This window comes from Panthera uncia (genome assembly GCF_023721935.1).
Source record: "Panthera uncia isolate 11264 chromosome A3 unlocalized genomic scaffold, Puncia_PCG_1.0 HiC_scaffold_12, whole genome shotgun sequence".
Lineage (NCBI taxonomy): Eukaryota > Metazoa > Chordata > Mammalia > Carnivora > Felidae > Panthera > Panthera uncia.
In genome coordinates, this window is record NW_026057579.1 from 10337302 (window position 1) to 10350117 (window position 12816).

The following is a 12816-nucleotide window of genomic DNA, read 5'->3' on the forward strand; positions in this document are numbered from 1 at the left end:
GAGTTCAGCGTTTTCTTCTTTGTGCATTTCTATATTTTTCAACATTTCTGCAATAAGCTGTATTACCTTACTGAATAGAAGGCAAAGGAATAAATTTTTTTTTATATTTTTTAACTTTTTTCCAGCTTTACTGAGATACAGTTGACATTCAACATTGTGTAAATTTAAGATATACAACCTGACGATTTGATACATATAAATAGTGTGACATGATTACCACAATAAAGTTAGGTAACACTTCCATCACCTTGTGTAATAATCATTTGTGTGTCTGTGTGTGCGTGTGTGTATAGTAAGAACATTTAAGATATATTCTCTTGAAAAATGACTTGTTAGGGGATTCCTGGGTGTCTCAGTTGGTTGAGCGTCTGACTTCAGTTCAGGTCATGGTCTCAAGGTTTGTGGGTTCAAGCCCAGTGTAGGGCTCACTGCTGTCGACACAGAGACTGCTTCGGATCCTATGCCGCCCCTCTCTCTGCCCCTCCCCCCCTACACACACACGCAAAATGGAATAAACATTTTTCAAAAGTTATTTATTAAAAAAGAAAATGACATTTTATGGGAGAACAGGAGCCCCAAAACAGAAATGGATGGAATAGTGAGGGTCCGTGGTGACATTAACAGCCTCTGATAGTGCAATGTCGCTGGACTGTAGAACAACAGGATAAATGGAGGTCATTGCACTGTCTAAGGAAGAGAAAGTGTTTTTGTTTTCCCGGCCGAATCACCACTCTCACAACTGGCTCTCCTTTTGTACATACGTCTAGAGAATTTTCTCACATAATGACTGTGAGTCAAGGTCTCCCCTGCTGGGCAAGTGAATACACGTAAGTCTCTTCCATGAATGTCTGGCAAGGCTCAGCCTCTGTGAATCACCTGACTTCTCTGAGTTTCACCCTTCTCATTAGTAAAATAAAGGTGACAATAGCCACCCAGCTGACCTCCCACAGTTGTGAGTCTTACACCAGATCACTTGTTTTGAAAACAGTGCTAGGAGAATCACATGCAAGGGCATAGAAGCCTACATCCTTCACTGAAGGATTTTGTGCCAGGCACAGGCGTTTTCTCACATATTATTTCACTTAGTCATCACAAAAAGCCTGTGAGTGAGTATAATCCCCATTTCATCAACGAGAAACCCGAGTGTATGACCCGTACCTTTTACATTGCAGAGCCAGGATTTTAACTCAGTTCAATCTCCAAAGGCCAGGCTCTTGAATATTATGCTGTATGACTGCATAGACTCTTAGTGCTCAAAGGGACCCAACAGACTGTTAAGTTGAATCCCCGTACTTTGCAGAAGAGGACACCAAGGTCCAGAGAAGGACATGGTCTGCCTATACAACCAACAAGAAATGCCACAAACTTCACTTCACAGGACACAGGCCTCTGCACAATCTGCCGGCCAATGTGGTTTCTGGTTACTCAAGCCCAGGGAGTGGGCTGAGGTTTCTCTTCTCAGCTCCACTTCCCTCTTGCTGGAAACCAGAAACTCTTGGATCCACCCTACTATTCAATGGCCGAATTACATATTCTAAACTGAGTGCAACTTTGAACTCCTGGAGAAAGTTGACTTCTACACAATCACCACAAATATCCACATCTTATTTAGCTTGGGGCAAAGTACTCCAGGCAGAGGGAACAACCTGTGTGAACATGTAGGATCAGGTCTGACACGTTCCAGAAGCTGCTAATGTCGCCGGAGCAGAGTGAGCGAAGGGGGATACTGGTCAGAGATGAGGTCAGAGTGGTGTTAGGGGACAGATCACGGGGGGTCAAATAGACCACTCTAAAGACGTTGGTATTTATTTTGAGTGAAATAAGAAACTATTGTTTCGAGCATAAGAGTGACACAATGTGACCTATTTCCTTAAAGTCTTAAAGGATCCTTCTTGCTGCTGCATTAACAGACTGAAGGAGCCAAGACAGAAGCAGGAAGACTTGATAAGAGGGTAAGAGGGTCTTGGACGCATCAAGGAAGAGATAATGATGGCTCAGACTGGTGTAGTAGCAATAATACACTTTGAGCCCAAACCTGGTCGAGCTATTTCCTGACTAATTGGATGTGGCTTGCAAAAGAAAGTGAGGAGTCAGGAGTGACGCCAACGTCTGTGGCTGAGCTACGGGAAGAATGAAGCTACCTTCCACTGAGATGGAGAAGACCGAGGGGAGCAGGTATGTAAGGAGAAGATCAGGAGTTCAGCGGAGGGATGTTGAGTTTGACCTCCAACTGGAGCTGTTCAGTAGACAATGGGATACATGAGCCTGGAGGGCAGCTCAGAGCCCTGGGAGTCCTCAACATACATGAAGTATTTTAAAGACTTGAAGCTGGATGAGGTCAACAATGGACTAAGTGAGAAAGAGAAGAGAAGAGGACCAAGGACTGAGCCATGGGGCCCTTCAACATTAGCCAGTCTGGACAGTGGGAAAAGAGCCTGAGAAAGAGCCACCAGTGAATTGGAGGAGAACAGGGAAGTGCAATAAAACAGATTCTAATCTCGATGGGCACACAAGCCAAGAATATTCTATTTGGTTCCCTGAATCGGTGTGAAAAAATCCCACATCTCTGAGTGCTTCTGTTCCTTGTACAGAACGCCCAATGGTGCCCAGCCCTCTCCCTGTGACTCTCGTGTAGGTCCGGTAGCAGCCAGGGCAGTAGCACTGATGTCAAGAAAATGGCTCAGACAGGCAGCCTTTCGGCTGCTTTGATACGCTCCGTGTCCAGAGGGAGAACTGCCAATCTAAACAGATCCCACAGATTGTGCCCTACCCAACGCTATCAAAACACAGAATGAGAGAACGCTCAAGCCGGCTGTCTGGGAAAACCGTCCAGGTATCGCACAGCTTGTGGGGGCCCAGCAGCATGTAGAAGATGATGCCCGGAACCCGGGGAAGAAGACAGAGAGACCCAGGGGCCTGGAGCATCCTACAGCTTGACGCTCATAGCTTGTTGCCCCGGCAAGCGTCTTGCTCTAAATCCTTGAGGGCAACGTGCTGAAGTGGCTCGGAATTGATTTCCGCATTTCTGAGAGCACAGAAACATCTTCAAAGCTTCAAGTCTACAATCTGATTTAAACAGATCCTTGTTTGAAATTCCACCATTATCAGAGCTTAATCTCTCGATTAAAAAATGTTTTTCACAAACCCTGCTCTCTATCACTTTGAGCTCAAAAAGGACACATAGAATTTAATAGAGAGGAACAGGAAGGAGGGTGGGGGCATGGAGAATCCCTCAACACCACCACCTCCCAGGGTGGAAAATGGTCCCGAAGAGGGAGGCAGAAAAATGGAACCTCACCATCTGGCATTTCCCCTGCTGACAGATGTGGGAGGGAGTCACCGGGATGAGTCAGAAACTCTTTGGTCGATGCCTCAGAGCTGCCTATGCAAATCTTCTTGGGCCTTCTTTACTTCCACAGAGGAAACACTCTAAACGCATAGGCCCTGCTGGCACACAGGAGACCACGGGAGACGGAGCGTGGCTATTCTGAGGGTCTGAGGGCAGGCTTCTCACTCAAAGCCTAAGGAGCCTCGGGGCATCTGAGTGACTCAGTCAGTTAAGTGTCCGACTTCCACTCAGGTCATGATCTCGCGGTTCGTGAGTTCAAGCCCCGTGTCGGGCTCTGTGCTGACAGCTCGGAGCCTGGAGCCTGCTTTGGATTCTGTGTCTCCCTCTCTCTCTGCCCCTCCCCTGCTCATGCTCTCTCTCTCTCTCTCTCTCTCAAAAATAAATAAACATTTAAACAAACAAAGAAAAAAAGCATAAAAAGCCTCAACTCTCTGCCTTTCCTCCTCTGTCAACTTCTTCTGGATTTTTGCCCTCCACCCAAGTCTATATCTCACTCCAAAACTCCACCCAATGCTGAAAAATCCCAATACTGTGATTCTTCAGTCCACTTCATTTCATATCCCATATTTCTCAGCTGCCTTCCCTGAGCTTTGCTAAAACACCTTTCTTTTGAAGGACAAACGTAAGAGGAGGCAAGCAGGGTACAGAGTTCTCCAGACCCATTGAAGTTTGTTGCTGTGCTGGTTCCAAATCAGCCGCTTCTCTGAAGGCAGCTCTCTCAGAACCTGCTGGAAACTGATGGCCAGTTGCCAGCCTTGAGCCCAGAGCCTGCCTCTAGCTGCCCCTGGATAAGGAGGCCAGGTGCAGACAGCTCACAAGCCAGCATCAGGCTCCCGGCTCATGCGCCATGATTTATTGCCAAGTCTGCTTCCCGGGTGACTCAGGAACATGCTCAGCTTGTTTGGGAAAAGCCAGGAGGTCAGCGTGACCAAGGTGAAGCGAGTGAGAAAAAAAGTGGTGGGAGGTGAAATCAGAAAGGTACAGAGGCTGGATCACATGGGGCCTGGCCAGCCATGGAGGAGGCATGATTCTATTTCAGGTGAGGTGAGGGGCCATTGGAGGGTTTCAATCAAGCAGTAATATGATGTGATTGTAATGTAAAAGGATGGTTCTGGCTCTTGTGTGGAGAGAAAGCCAAGGGAGCAGAGAGAAAACCAAGGGAGCAAGGATGGAGTACGGAGGCCGGGTGAGAGGTGATGGGAGCAGTGCTCGAAAGTGGACAAATCCAGGACAGAGTACAAAACACATAGGATTTGCTAGTGTCCTGAACAGAGAGAATGGAGTTAGCAACTGGGTCAAAAGCTTCCATTAATTGAGTCAGGAAGGAAAAGATTTAGAACCATGAGTCCAGTTTCACATGTCTTCATTTGAGGTGAGCTTGGGCCATCCCAGTGGTCATGTGTGGAGTTCATGGAGAGACTGGGACTGGATATATAAATCTGAGAGTCATCTGAACATGTCAGAGCTGACGGGGGCGGGGGGGATGCTGAATGAGATCTCCAGGGGAGTGAGTATAGGTATAGCTGGAGACGAGGTCCAGGAACTAAGCTCCAGAATATTCTAATTTTTAAGAGTCAGGAAAACAAGGACTAGCCAACAAAGGAGATGGAAAAAAAGAGATTGATCAGGTAGGAGGATCAAAAGAAAGTGGTGACTCAGAAGCCAATAGTGAGAGAATGATCAGCCAAGTCATTTTCCCTGAGAACTGAGTTTAAAAATGGCTGAGAATGAAATCAGAGTCCCCAGGGATGCTCTGAAGTCCTGGGTTTCATGCAGGCCCCGTGGGGGCTTAGCCAAACAGGTTCTAGGCCTTTCTCCCTGCTTCAGTTATATCTGCTCCTCTTTTAGATCTGGGATTCCATGTGAGAGTTCCTCTGAAGGAAGGGTTCTAGCATGTAAAACACAAAGCTTTGGAAACTGTTGGACACCTGCTACCATTGGGAAAGGGGCAGGAATATGGAGAGGGACTGTCTCTGCACTGCCTTCCCCAGGGAAAGAAGGAAAACCATTGAGTGGATGATTTCCAAGGCCTTTTTCAGTTCTAAAACACATGGGTTTCACTCTCTTGGTTTCAGTCCCCAGACAACAATATCACTTAAGACTCCACCCATGCTCTGGTCTGATAATAACCTTGAGGGACCTGGCTGGCCCTCCTACATGGGCTTGATAACATTTGGGGGCCTTTGAGGAGTGGTGTAAGAAACATTTATTTGAGGGACACCTGGGTGGCCCAGTAGGTCAAGCATCCAGCTCTCGATTTCAGCTCTGGTCACGATCTCACTGTTCATGAGATCGAGCCTTGCCTCAGGCTCTGTGTTGACAGCATGGAGCCTTCTTGGGATTTTCTCTCCCCCTCTCTCTGCCCTTCACTCATTTGGTGCTAAATAAATAAATAAATAAACATTTTAAAAAACAGAAAAGAAAAAAAAGAAAAAGAAACATATTTATTTAATCCAAGGACTGCCTTGAACTCCGATTTTGAGGAGAACTGCTGGACTGAAACTTCACATTGAGCCAACAAACCCTGCCTCCTCCTACCTCTCTGATCTTAATCAGCTTCACAGTCTGTCTGGAATCAGGCAGTGTCTGGACAAGGTCTAATCTGTGACTGCCAGCCTCCTGGAGCAGAGCAGTTTCACTTTCCTGGTCAATTTTTAAGGATTATGAAGTTTTCTTGGTTTCTCAGATACCGTAGCCTCTCGGTCTTCTGCCAAAATGAAATGTTAACAAGTTCAGGTATTCAAAGATGCCCTTCCCTTGAATGTAATTTTCTAAGCTCTGTCGACTTGCAATCTAGGTCTAGGGAAGAAATGCAACAATCCTGAAGAAAATCCAAAGTTAGGGAAAGCAGCTTGGCTTTCCTTGGACAAACCCTCACTTCCAACACAGGATCCAACTACAAGGAAATGAAGTATAAGCAGCGGGATTCAGGAATCTCCTAATCCAGACTCAAGCCTGAGGCATAATTTAGTCTTGTAACTCCTGTGTTCCTTTTCCAAGGTTTTGACCCTATATTTTAAGAATTTTGATGGAGAATCAAGTATGTCTTTATCCTAAGAGATTATATAATGCCACATCCTATGCAAGGTAAGAATAAAGGCAGCGTGGTACCAGGCTTAGGATTGTGCATAAGCACAATAAGCAAACTCACTTGCTTAATGTGGTGACCATTTGTTGCCCTTGACTGTACAGCATCCTTTCTCTAGACCTCCCTTTGGGGAACCACCCCTGCCTCACACTCATCCCTGTGGTTTGGTGAGGCTAACCCTGCTCCCATCTGTAGGGTGGGCATGAGCCACAGGCCAGATTCACTCAGTGCAATCCATTCCCCAACCCAGAGACTAAGTCAGGAATGGACCTAGAACCCAACTTGGGCAATCAAGCCTACCACTTAGTGTTAGTGTTGGACAGCAGATGGATACTCTTCTTTCATTAAAACTAAAGTTAAGGGATGGGTGCCTGGGTGACTCAATTGGTGGAACGTGTGACTCTTGATCTTGGGGTTGTGAGTTCAAGCCCTACATTGGGTGTAGAGATTACTTTAAAAAATTTGTTTTTAATCTTTAAATAAATGAGTATATCTCCTTTAAAAAAAAAAGTAAAAATGAGAAAGCATATGGAAACATCTATAAAAAGTAAAGTTAAGGGGATATGATACTGGGGCTACTAGTCTCCATCTTGCCTCCTAGATAAAAAGCTGTCTTAAGTTTGGAGCCTATTCAGAGGTGGGATGAGAAGAGAGTTAAGAAGATATAGGATTCTGGATTCAGCTGTGTCTGAAACCAGAGGCATGAAATAAATTTTCTTTTGGCTTAGGTAAGTTTGAATTGAGTTTTCTGTCACTTGTAACAAAAAGAATCATAGATCTTGATATCTGAGCCTTTAGAATGAGGATATTTAAGACTAGTCAGTGTTTCTCAGTGCGGACACTAATAGCATTTGGTGGGACAATTCTTTATTGTGTGCACTGTTCTGAACATTCATCTTTTTTAATGTTTATTTCTTTATCTTGAGAAAGAGAGGGAGAGAGAGAGAGCTGAGCACAAGCAGGGGAGGGGCATAGAAAGAGGGAGAGGGAGAATCCCAAGCAGGCTCCACACACAACACAGAGCCTGATGTGTGGCTCAAACTCACGAACGTGAGATCATGACCTGAGCTGAAATCAAGAGTCAGATGCTTAACTGACCGAGCCACCCAGATGCCGCTGCTCCAAACGTTCATTTTTGCCCCCGCCCACAAAATACCAGAAGCACCTTTCAGTTATTATAGCAACCAAAAACCCACCACCTATCCCACTAGACAGACAGACACACACACACACACACACACACACACACACACACATGCACATTTCCAAATGGCTCCTATGGACAAGTTATTTCCCAAGTTGAGAACAAATAAACTAGAAAATCTCTAAGCCCCTCTCAACCGAGCTGAAATTAGCCATGTCATGTACCAGAAATCAAGTTCACTAGAGTCTAGTCTTAGCATCAACTGCAAATAATAAAATTTTTGCATGCACTTATTTTTAAAATGAGGACACTAATATACAACTATTAAGGGTAAACTTATCAAGGGATCATTGTGATAAATTACTTGAAGTAAATCTAGCATAACCTGAAATAGATCCATAACATTCCCAAGGGAAATATCTTAAACATTCTTTTTCCAAATTTATATGGACCACAGTTGATGTACCCATTCACTTACCGAAGGACATTTTGATTGCTTCCAAGTTCTGGCAATTATGAGTAAAGCTGCTGTAACACATGTGTGCAGGTTTTCATGTGGACATAAGCATTTAGCTCCTTTGGGTAAATACCAAGGAGTCTAGAGACTTTTGAACACCATTGTAACTTATAATTGGTCCATAAAACGATAATTTTTTAGGGGCACCCACCTGCGCTAGGTGTGGAGTCTACTGAAGATTCTCTCTGTCTCTCTCCCTCTGCCCCTCCCCTGCTCACTCGTTCTTGCTCTAGCTCTCTCCATCCCCCCCACACACAAAAAAAAAATTTCTAAACCCTGAAAGTTCATGGTTATATTTTCACACTCTTAATTCACCTACCAATAAAGAGTTAAAGTCACTTCTAAAGCTATCCTGTGTTACCATCATTTTTCTAGACCTCTTTAATTGCATCTCCAGTGGGAGAGATTGGCTTAGGAAGTGGGGAGGGGTTGTTTTAATCAACAAATGGGTTTCATTACTTCCCAAGTGTTACTGCAAGGATCGCTGTAGAACAAACAGTGAGGTTGACGGCTGGCAGTCAGCTAAACTCATGCACTTCTCCACACCCATCTCTTAGTTCCCATAGTTTACTACCTGTCATTCTTTGTTAGTCAACCCCACAAGTGTTAAATCCTTGAATGCCAAGGTCCTCTTGTAGCCCATGGTGCTCAGTAAATGTAAGAGGATAAAGTTTTCAGTGCCTTTTAGAAGTCATCGGTTTGTAAATCGATTTTTTTATGGTACCTTTCTAATCTTTTCTCTTTTTTTGGTCTCTTCTTGGCAAGTTTGCGCTCTGAAGATGAATTCTCAAACAAATGGCCTAAACTCTCCACTGGCCAATTCGGAGATGTCGGGAGAGTGGGCTCGGTTCCATGTGCTGCCTTTGAAATCTGAGCACAATGAGATGACTTCACATTGCGTGAGCACAGCCAGCCAAATCCAGGCTGAGGGTTACAGCCACGACAGACCCTGCTTTCATCTCCACGCTCTTCAAAACGGCCATAAATTATTGCTGCTGAAAATAGTGCTGGGATCCTGGGGCCAATTTTCAAGTTTAGGAGGACTTGAGGGGTATCCTATCCCACTCTGCTGTCTCAACTAGCTAACGAGCTCTCCTCGCCACCTTGGCCCTTGCACAAAACATGGCGGCGACTTCTCAGGATGGTACCTGCCCCTTGAGACAAAGCAGGAGGGCAGCTATTTGAAGGCTGAGAGATGCACCATAGAAGCCAGAAAAGTGAGACAGAAGGCGAAGTAAGGGGAGGCAGTTAAACCACTTCAAAACCACTTTTTGACTCTCAGGCTGCATAGAAAGCAGCCCTGAAACTCAGAAAAGTAACCTCAACCTTTCGCACATTCATCTTTGAAGCCAAAAGTTGGTGGGGAGGCTGGCTGTGAATGCACAGCCCCACATTTTCATGAGCAGCCAGTTTAAGCAAGTTCTCCAAATTTCCTATAGAAGGATTGCTTGAAATTGCTACGGGTGCTGTAAATACTCCTCTTTGCTTCATGTCCTTCTTTCTCACATTGAGGGTTCACGAAGAAACGGAGATTTTGTTTTCAACAGAAGATGCCGTGACCAAGCACCACGTGGGGCCCTCTGTCCGTTAGAGAAATGGAAGAGTCTTGGGTCCTGTCCATCACTCCTTCATACGAAGGAATTACCTCCAGCTGGGCCAAATTGATTCGGCAAATATTCCATTTTCACATGATTTTGCTGCAGCACCATAATGAATGTACCTCTTTCATGGAAGAAAGAAGGTCCGTGAAAGAAACAGTTCAAGGATTTGGAGCAGGAGCTGGAAACATGGGCTGCTTTGTTCTTACGGCAACGGCTTCCCCATCTAAAACATTCTCCCGTTTTGAAGGATCTGTCTTTTCTTTTCCAGCCGCAACCCTCAAGCTACAACAACAGACTCATGATTTTTTTTTTTTGATGCCAAGGTTATGAATACTCTTTCATGAATATTTTCCTTTGAACTCATTTTTCTTGAAGACGAAAAATAGCCTCATGTATTGCACGGCTGACAGTAATACACGAAACATACAAATTGTTCTCTCAGGGGCAGTAAAATGCTCCGAAATGCACATAGAAAAATTCCAAATACAACGTACTGTTTATGGAGCACTGCCTTTGCAGCTATAATTTTTAAAAAGTAATATTTCTGACTGGCATATATTCCATAGAACATATTTCAGAGATTAATACCAAGATTAATAGCTTAAAATGTCTGCCTTTACGGCATCGTGATTGCTTTTCCCAAATCACTGCAAACTCTTAGTGAATAGCATTTTAGGATGTGCCATTTGGAAGGAAGGAAACCTTCATTGGATTAAGCTGCTTCTGTTTTATTTTTCCTTTTATCTCATTTCAACATATCCTCCAACCTCCTCCTCTAAAAATAATTCAACTAACGCCAACATAACAGATTATACCAGGTTTATTAATTTCATTCTGCCTCAAAAGGAACTGATTGTTGAGGCTCATAATTACATGTGTAGTCCTGCCAACTAATGTTTACGTTCCTTATTAAAACTTCTTTTCATTCTGTGTTAGTATCATCAGTGCAATAATTTCTTTTCTGGTGTTAAAAATATATGTGCTTTCCCTGAGCTCCTTTCAAAAGTTTTATCTCATCCAAAAGTGAATCCAGAAAACAGCCTCCCTTAATCCTGCTTTGGGGCTTAGATTCTTTCACCCTGGAAGCATTCGTGTTGATTTCTGTCATATCCATGCTGGTGTAAAAACCTTTGCTATGGCAGAAAAATAATTCTGCGTGCAGATGATGTGCCTCTTAAGACTAATATTGTCAGGTGAACTACGGCTAGGGTGATTTAAGAATACTTCTCCAGGGGTGCTTGCGTGGCTCAGTCCGTTAAGGGTCCAACTCTTGATCTCAGCTCAGCTCATGATCCCCCAGTTCATGGGTTCAAGCCCTGTGTCGGGCTCTACGATGACAGCATGGAGCTTGCCTGGGATTCTCTCTCCTCTCTCTCTCTCTCTCTCTCTCTCTCTCTTTCTCTCTCCCCTTCCTCTGCTCTCTCTCTCTCAAAATAAATAAATAAACTTAAAAAAAAAACCAAAAACTTCTCCAGACTGAGTGAATGACCTGTAAAAATTCCAAGATACAATTGTTGTTTGGCATTTGGCATTAAGAATATTCTACAAAGCTCTTTTCATGTGGAGAGGCAGTACTCTACAGTGGTTCAGAACATGTTCAAATCCCATTGTTGCCACTTACTAGCTGTGTGATCTTGAAGAAGACACTTAGCCACCCGCATCACAAAATAGGGTTAATTGGGGCGCCTGGGTGGCTCAGTCGGTTAAGCAGCCGACTTCGGCTCAGGTCACGATCTCGCGGTCCGTGAGTTCAAGCCCCGTGTCGGGCTCTGTGCTGACAGCTCAGAGCCTGGAGCCTGTTTCAAATTCTGTGTCTCCCTCTCTCTCTGCCCCTCCCCTGTTCATGCTCTGTCTCTCTCTGTCTCAAAAATAAATAAACGTTAAAAAAACAAAAAACAAAATAGGGTTAATTATACCACCTGCCGCTCAGGACTGTTGTGAGGGTTACGTTGGTAAAAAACATATACAGCACTTGGGACGCTGTCCGACATAGAGTTGGTACCCAGTGAGTGCTAGCTCGTAATATCATCCACCTCACAAGGCATGACATCCTTTTATATAACTTTAGAAACAGACTTGTAAAATAAAAAGAAATCCTAGAAAAATCTAATTCCGTATAACTTACCAACATGAAATTACAGACAGAAAATGTTATATACACGATTTAAAAAAACTCAGGCTATTCTTTTATATAATTTCATAGAGTCAATAGATAAAAATATATTCATCCTTTTTTTTTAACCTGGAAAAAATGTTTTCATAAGTAAATCCCTTTCCCTATGACTTCTTTTGTCACAGAACTAAAGCTGTCATTGCTTCCTTATTCAGTTTGCCTGTCTCACATCCTACCCAGCCCCAACACATTAATCAGTGAGTATTTAGTAAATATCTGCTCAGAAAAACACCACATGAACAAGAGGGGCACCAGCTAACTACATCTATACAGCAGGATCAATTTCCTAAACGTTTAATTGAGCAAGTTTGCTTTCTAGAGAATTGTTTCCTGTAGCTAAAGAAAAATCTGTGAATTCCTATGTTTTTCCGGCCCAAACAATTTTGCTTCCATGAATCTCTGGAAAGAAGTGTGCTATAATCAGTCCAAATTGAATGCCACATAACTTAACTACACAAAAATTATCATAAAGTGCCACACTACTATGTTACCTTAATGTTAACTCTAGAGGTTACACTCAAAAGTCTTCATATTCATCTCAACCCATGATCCAAACAGCAAATAAATGTCTGGTAATTATGTAATTTAACAGAAAAAAAGGCTAAAATATTGTAGATACAGTTGGATTATAATCACATATTTTTAATTTGCATTGAAAATATGTGAGGTTGGGGCGCCTGGGTGGCTCGGTCAGTTAAGCGTTCGACTTTGGCTCAGATCACGATCTCACAGTTCATGAGTTGGAGCCCCGTGTCGGGCTCTGTGCTAACAGCTTGGAGGCTGGAGCCTGCTTCAGATTCTGTGTCTCCCTTTCTCTGACCCTCCTCTGAGAAAGTCCCCTGACAACTCACACCCTGTCTCTCTCTCTTTCTAAAATAAACATTAAAAAGAAAATACGTGAGGAAAAACTAAAGAATGAATGGCAATCTTATTGGTATGAGATT